General features: G+C 39.2%; 1 long non-coding RNA gene across 1 annotated transcript; it reads right to left on the reverse strand.

The window, feature by feature from the left end:
- Window positions 1–4,576: 4,576 nt before the first annotated feature.
- On the reverse strand, window positions 4,577–7,845 carry LOC131936003 (uncharacterized). Its single transcript, XR_009386002.1, has 3 exons — window positions 7,602–7,845; window positions 6,142–6,310; window positions 4,577–6,011 (listed from the first exon to the last, which is right to left on the reverse strand). It is a non-coding gene; the product is annotated as an uncharacterized LOC131936003 (long non-coding RNA).
- Between the last annotated feature and the right edge of the window lie 103 nt (window positions 7,846–7,948).

The raw sequence follows: 7,948 nt of genomic DNA on the forward strand, positions 1-7,948 counted from the left end.
CTAAGCTTATATTGCACACCTGGCTAATAGCGCCCTACACACCTGTGCTATTTAGGCTCATACTACACACCTGGTGCTAGCTAGGTTCATACTACACACCTGGTGCTATCTAGGCTCATACTACACACCTGGTGCTAGCTAGGCTCATACTACACACCTGGTGCTAGCTAGGCTTATACTACACACCTGGTGCTAACTAGGCTCATACTACTCACCTGGTGCTAGCTAAGCTTATATTGCACACCTGGTGCTTACAAAGCTCATACTACACACCTGGTGCTAGCTAGGCTCATACTACACACCTGGTGCTAGCTAGGCTCATACTACACACCTGGTGCTAGCTAGGCTCATACTACACACCTGGTGCTAGCTAGGCTCTTACTACACACCTGGTGCTAGCTAGGCTCATACTACACACCTGGTGCTAGCTAGGCTCATACTACACACCTGGTGCTAACTAGGCTCATACTACACACCTGGTGCTAGCTAAGCTTATATTGCACACCTGGCTAATAGCGCCCTACACACCTGTGCTATTTAGGCTCATACTACACACCTGGTGCTAGCTAGGTTCATACTACACACCTGGTGCTATCTAGGCTCATACTACACACCTGGTGCTATCTAGGCTCATACTACACACCTGGTGCTAGCTAGGCTCATACTACACACCTGGTGCTAGCTAAGCTTATATTGCACACCTGGCTAATAGCGCCCTACACACCTGTGCTATTTAGGCTCATACTACACCTGGTGCTAGCTATAGCTAGGCTCATACTACACACCTGGTGCTAGCTAGGCTCATACTACACACCTGTGCTATTTAGGCTCATACTACACACCTGGTGCTAGCTAGGTTCATACTACACACCTGGTGCTATCTAGGCTCATACTACACACCTGTTGCTAGCTAGGCTCATACTACACACCTGGTGCTAGCTAGGCTTATACTACACACCTGGTGCTAACTAGGCTCATACTACTCACCTGGTGCTAGCTAAGCTTATATTGCACACCTGGTGCTTACAAAGCTCATACTACACACCTGGTGCTAGCTAGTCTCATACTACACACCTGGTGCTAGCTAGACTCATACTACACACCTGGTGCTAGCTAGGCTTATACTACACACCTGGTGCTAACTAGGCTCATACTACACACCTGGTGCTAGCTAAGCTTATATTGCACACCTGGCTAATAGCGCCCTACACACCTGTGCTATTTAGGCTCATACTACACACCTGGTGCTAGCTAGGTTCATACTACACACCTGGTGCTATCTAGGCTCATACTACACACCTGGTGCTAGCTAGGCTCATACTACACACCTGGTGCTAGCTAGGCTCATACTACACACCTGGTGCTAGCTAGGCTCATACTACACACCTGGTGCTAGCTAGGCTCATACTACACACCTGGTGCTAGCTAGGCTCATACTACACACCTGGTGCTAGCTAGGCTCATACTACACACCTGGTGCTAGCTAGGCTCATACTACACACCTGGTGCTAGCTAGGCTCATACTACACACCTGGTGCTAACTAGGCTCATACTACACACCTGGTGCTAGCTAAGCTTATATTGCACACCTGGCTAATAGCGCCCTACACACCTGTGCTATTTAGGCTCATACTACACACCTGGTGCTAGCTAGGTTCATACTACACACCTGGTGCTATCTAGGCTCATACTACACACCTGGTGCTAGCTAGGCTCATACTACACACCTGGTGCTAGCTAGGCTTATACTACACACCTGGTGCTAACTAGGCGCATACTACTCACCTGGTGCTAGCTAAGCTTATATTGCACACCTGGTGCTTACAAAGCTCATACTACACACCTGGTGCTAGCTAGTCTCATACTACACACCTGGTGCTAGCTAGACTCATACTACACACCTGGTGCTAGCTAGGCTTATACTACACACCTGGTGCTAACTAGGCTCATACTACACACCTGGTGCTAGCTAAGCTTATATTGCACACCTGGCTAATAGCGCCCTACACACCTGTGCTATTTAGGCTCATACTACACACCTGGTGCTAGCTAGGTTCATACTACACACCTGGTGCTATCTAGGCTCATACTACACACCTGGTGCTAGCTAGGCTCATACTACACACCTGGTGCTAGCTAGGCTCATACTACACACCTGGTGCTAGCTAGGCTCATACTACACACCTGGTGCTAACTAGGCTCATACTACACACCTGGTGCTAGCTAAGCTTATATTGCACACCTGGCTAATAGCGCCCTACACACCTGTGCTATTTAGGCTCATACTACACACCTGGTGCTAGCTAGGATCATACTACACACCTGGTGCTATCTAGGCTCATACTACACACCTGGTGCTAGCTAGGCTCATACTACACACCTGGTGCTAGCTAGGCTTATACTACACACCTGGTGCTAACTAGGCTCATACTACTCACCTGGTGCTAGCTAAGCTTATATTGCACACCTGGTGCTTACAAAGCTCATACTACACACCTGGTGCTAGCTAGGCTTATACTACACACCTGGTGCTAACTAGGCTCATACTACACACCTGGTGCTAGCTAAGCTTATATTGCACACCTGGCTAATAGCGCCCTACACACCTGTGCTATTTAGGCTCATACTACACCTGGTGCTAGCTATAGCTAGGCTCATACTACACACCTGGTGCTAGCTAGGCTCATACTACACACCTGTGCTATCTAGGCTCATACTACACACCTGTTGCTAGCTAGGCTCATACTACACACCTGGTGCTAGCTAGGCTTATACTACACACCTGGTGCTAACTAGGCTCATAATACTCACCTGGTGCTAGCTAAGCTTATATTGCACACCTGGTGCTTACAAAGCTCATACTACACACCTGGTGCTAGCTAGGCTCATACTACACACCTGGTGCTAGCTAGGCTCATACTACACACCTGGTGCTAGCTAGGCTCATACTACACACCTGGTGCTAGCTAGGCTCATACTACGCACCTGGTGCTATCTAGGCTTATACTACGCACCTGGTGCTATCTAGGCTTATACTACACACCTGGTGCTAGCTAGGCTCATACTACACACCTGGTGCTAGCTAGGCTCATACTACACACCAGGTGCTATCTAGGCTCATACTACGCACCTGGTGCTATCTAGGCTTATACTACGCACCTGGTGCTATCTAGGCTTATACTACACACCTGGTGCTAGCTAGGCTCATACTACACACCTGGTGCTAGCTAGGCTCATACTACACACCTGGTGCTAGCTAGGTTCATACTACACACCTGGTGCTAGCTAAGCTTATATTGCACACCTGGTGCTTACAAAGCTCATACTACACACCTGGTGCTAGCTAGGCTCATACTACACACCTGGTGCTAATTATAGTAATTGTAGTGCACACACTTAATGTTATTTATGCACGTAGATCAGCATCTACGTTGTGTGGGAACCTAAGTTTATTTAAACATGAGAGCGGAGACGACTTTAATTTTCAACTGAGATTGGAGACAACGTTATTGTAACATGACATGGGCGACTACTGTTATTGTAACTTGATATGGGAGGCTACTTCTATTGTAACATGAGATAAGAAACATTTTAGTAAAACAAATATCTTAACATTTAAAATGAATATTGTCATCTCTGAACACAAAAAATTACCATAATCAACATCATTACATTTTATTTAGTACCTGCTGCGTGATATACATTTCAATGTCAAATATAATTTGCTGCGAATGAATTTGTAGTGTAAATCGCTTCTTGTGTTAACGGTGGTATTCTATAGTGATGATTGTACTCAATTATAATAGGCTGTTGCTCGTATTTTTTAAACTCCACTAATTTCAAGTAAAATTATACCACAATAAAACAGGATTTTTTTCCCTACACATTGATACCAATTTTGTGTCTCTAGCTTAATTAGGAGCTAAGATATGGCCTTTTAAAAATTTGTGGGCGTGGCTAAAACAGCTTAGACCTTCGTCATTCAAGTCAATGTTACATAAACAAAAAAGTTGGCACCGATGGTTTTTTCATTGCATCATCACGGATTCGCATTTTTCGAAAAATTAAAAAATTATAATTTTATTGCATCATCCGGGATTCGCATTTTTTTTAAAACTAAAAAATTATAATCAAGCTTACAGTCTAAGTTATACTGGACTGGATGTGATTTGAATGAGTAATTTAATGCCATTCATATATTATTATGGACTTATTACTCCGTGTAAAAAAAAAAATGTAGATCTAGGTTTAAAATAAACTAGATCTAGTTATTGTAAATCGATTTATTAATATTTAATACTGTTACTACTATTATTATATAATAGAAATGCATAAGCACATATTACTGCACAAGTTCTTTATATCTAATTGTAATGAACGATATTACTTGGGTAGATGAAGTAGAGTAGACCTACACACACATACACTACATGATAAATGGAAGTAGCAACTGGTTGCCTTTACGTTACTTTCTCAGCCCCCCCCCCCCCCCCCCCCCACTTACTTGATATTCAGTGTCTATATCAGGAGGCCATAATAAAATTATAGAACAAAATAAAAGAAAACAGCTGTCAAAGTGTGTACCAGTGTTTATTACTACTAAACTATGCAATGTAAATTATTAGAATGTGAGAAACACAGTATTAAAATACAGTAATCAGATTACCACATGAATTTTAATTTTGTCTAATAAAATAGAAACATTTAGGAGAATGGCAAAGTAAAAAAAAGATTTTTTTTGCAATAATTTAAAAATATGTTTATCAGAGCAAAGAAATAAACTACATAGTGACAACCTAAATTTAGCCCTTGTATAATCTACGACCATCACAGTACTGTAAAACAGTTACATAATCATAATTAGTGTGAAGAAACAAATCTACAGTACAAGAAATCAACCTCGTCTCATTACGATCTTTCTTAAGAAGAAAAGTAGTATAGTATTAATTATCCAGGAATAAACATTAAAATATTGGTTTAAAGTATAATTACTAGTAAATCTAACCAGTCATTGAATGTATGCTGGAAAAAAAAAAGGTGACGAAAAATTTCTTGGACCACTTTTAGTCTCTTAAGTGTTAAAACAATTTTCTAAAGTATCAATTATAATTAATCTTTAGATACAATTAGCACATCTGAGGAAAAAATATATATTTTAAAAAGCGTTAGTACTTGTGTGATAAATTAGTTTGGACCAACATTTTTGAAGCACATTAACTACTGATTCTAGGATTATCTAGCTGATGTCAATTACCCTGAAAAATTAGTTAAGTAATTAATTAAAATGTGATTTTTTTTACACTATGAAAACTAAACTTAATTATAAACATTGTTAGTATTAGTTTTCAAAATAAGTTTACAATTCAGAGCAATCATTTTTTCAGTAACAATTTACAAAAACACTAATGTTTAAAAAATAAAGTTCATTTGTATACTAAAAATGAAAGAAGTACTCTGAAATTCTGATAAGCTATTATTCAGAAAGAAAAACAAGATTCCTACAAAGTCAACAACCAGTGATTCTGCCCGATGACTGAAATCCTCAGCATTATCCTCATCCTCTGCCCAGTAGCTTATGGTGTAAAGAGCTGACTTTTGTTTTGTTGCTGGCACCCTTTTGATAGTCCTTCCACTGTATTGCGACACTCCCTGATCACCTTGCTTCCACTTATGAGTCAGCTGGACACCAATCAGATTTCCCGTCAGATACCTCTCCAGCTGTCGCACCAAGAAAGGCTCAGTAGAAGTCAACTGTCAACAACGCTTCCATGACTTTAAGAAACAGAGTAGATCTACATTTGATTGCCACATTGCATTCTTGTAAATGATCTTTATCAAAGGGCCAGAAATTAACTTCTTAATCAGCCTGAGTGCTTGCGGTGCTGCACGAGAACCCCAGGCTTCTTGAGATCTGCAAGCAGTTGAATGTAGATTTTAGTTATGTCCCAGCAGCCACATCATTCTCTTTAAGATGAGCCTTGAATAAAGCTGGATCTCCATGGAAACTGTACCTTAAAAGAGAAGGGCAAATGGAATTAGAATTTAGGAGACCATTTCACAAAATATATACCAAGCACAACATATTGCAAAGTATATAAAATAAATATAAAAATTTGAAATAAATTCAGTCTCCATACTTACTGAATGTACTTCCACCTGAGACATTTGTTGAACATAGAAAGGGCTGTACACAAGTTCCACCAACCTATTCCACTCACAAGCCTCTGTTCTCCTCAGCCGCTTTATCTCAGCCATCAAGTTTCTGATTACATTAGCGATCCCCTTTATACCAAGTTGTAGGCACACAAGTCTAGAATTAAATTAATATTAATAAAATTATCAAGTACTAAAATTGTCCTTAATAAGGAGGTCTAAGGGCATAGGGCTTTATAAAATTATATTATTGTATAGGACTAGTTATAGATATATAGATCTACAATACATAGGCTTATATTAATTTAAATATATTTATAGGCCTACTTGATGGAGAATTATACCTGAACTAGTCTAAATCTATTCTTAACCATTTAACAATGTTTCACTATGTGACTATTTTTACAAGATCTAGATCTAGACTAGTACTTGTATGAAATAGAATAGTTTCGGCAAAAATAAAAAAAACATTACTGTAGGCCTAACTGAAAACGTGTAAAAATATAACTAAAAAATTAATGTAGAGTCCTAATCAAACATAATGATTAAATGATTGTGTTCATCTAAATGTACTGAATTAAAATAAATAGGCTAATTACTGAAATGGTATAGGCCTAGGACAGGACTACTTAATACTTAATGCAGAATTAGATGAACACTTAGGCCTATACCTAATTAATTTAACTTATCTAGATTCTAGATCTAGAATCTATATCTAAATGAACTAGCACCTATTTCTTACTAGGTCTAGATGTAGAATCTAGATCAGTGTTGGCCCTATTAGATTCAATTAGATCTAGATCTAGAATTAAACTAGAGTCCAGAACTAGCTAGGCCTAAAGCTAGATTCAGTAGATTATTTTTTACTAGATCTATCTAGACTCTAGTAGTATATAGTCTGATCTAGATCTAGTTACTATAGAATAGATCAATAGAGCTAGATCTAGTAATCGGGATTTGTTTTTCTAAATCCAAAATCTATTAGGCTATCTTAATATCATCTAGATATAGATCTAGATCTAGATCTAGATCTAGGCCTATTTACTGAGTCTAGTTCTATCAAAATTTAAGTTAAGTCTACTTGTGTAAAAATCTAAAAATTAAATTAATGTAGAGTCTAGACCTAATTGTCCTAAGTAATCAACCGTAATAACTTAGTAAATGTAGGCTACTTAATCTAAATTATTAATATTTGGCCTAGTAATAGTAATATATCATAGATATCGGAGAGCCGTTATCAAGTAATGCGATATTTTAATAATGTAAGAATCACAGGAAATTTGGCGCGAAATTAAGGCTCTCTCGCGGACAGCCTTCCTAGGCTTGCGGACCATTGAAATCGTAATTTTAAAATATAGGTTAATTTTACAAGACCCAATTATTATTCTCATCAACATTTAGGCATCTCTTTCTAAATATTAAGTACTTTATTATTTAAAGACTCTTACCTTATATTTCAGCACATTGCTCCTCTGTAAGATAATAAACGAGATCCAAAAATTAAAATAGGCTTGGAATCTAAATCCTCTTGAGGTTAAAACAAAGATGCGCACGGCGACATGCGTAGATCAGGTGTGCTGTGGTAGCGCCTTAAGCGACACGGCCTTAATTACCAATGGTCAACCGGAAACATGGAATTTAGGTTCAAGGTACAGCCATGATTACCATGGCAACAAAGGTCACGGCGCAAGCTGCGCAACTCGCTAATTATAAACACTTTTCTTACCGCGAGGTGGGAGTGGGGTGGGCTTTAATAATATAATCAAGCCTAAGATTGACCACCTGCAGTAAACAC

The sequence above is a fragment of the Physella acuta genome, unplaced genomic scaffold (genome assembly GCF_028476545.2).
Source record: "Physella acuta isolate Inbredline_101_S28 unplaced genomic scaffold, ASM2847654v3 ptg000164l, whole genome shotgun sequence".
Taxonomy (NCBI): Eukaryota; Metazoa; Mollusca; class Gastropoda; family Physidae; genus Physella; species Physella acuta.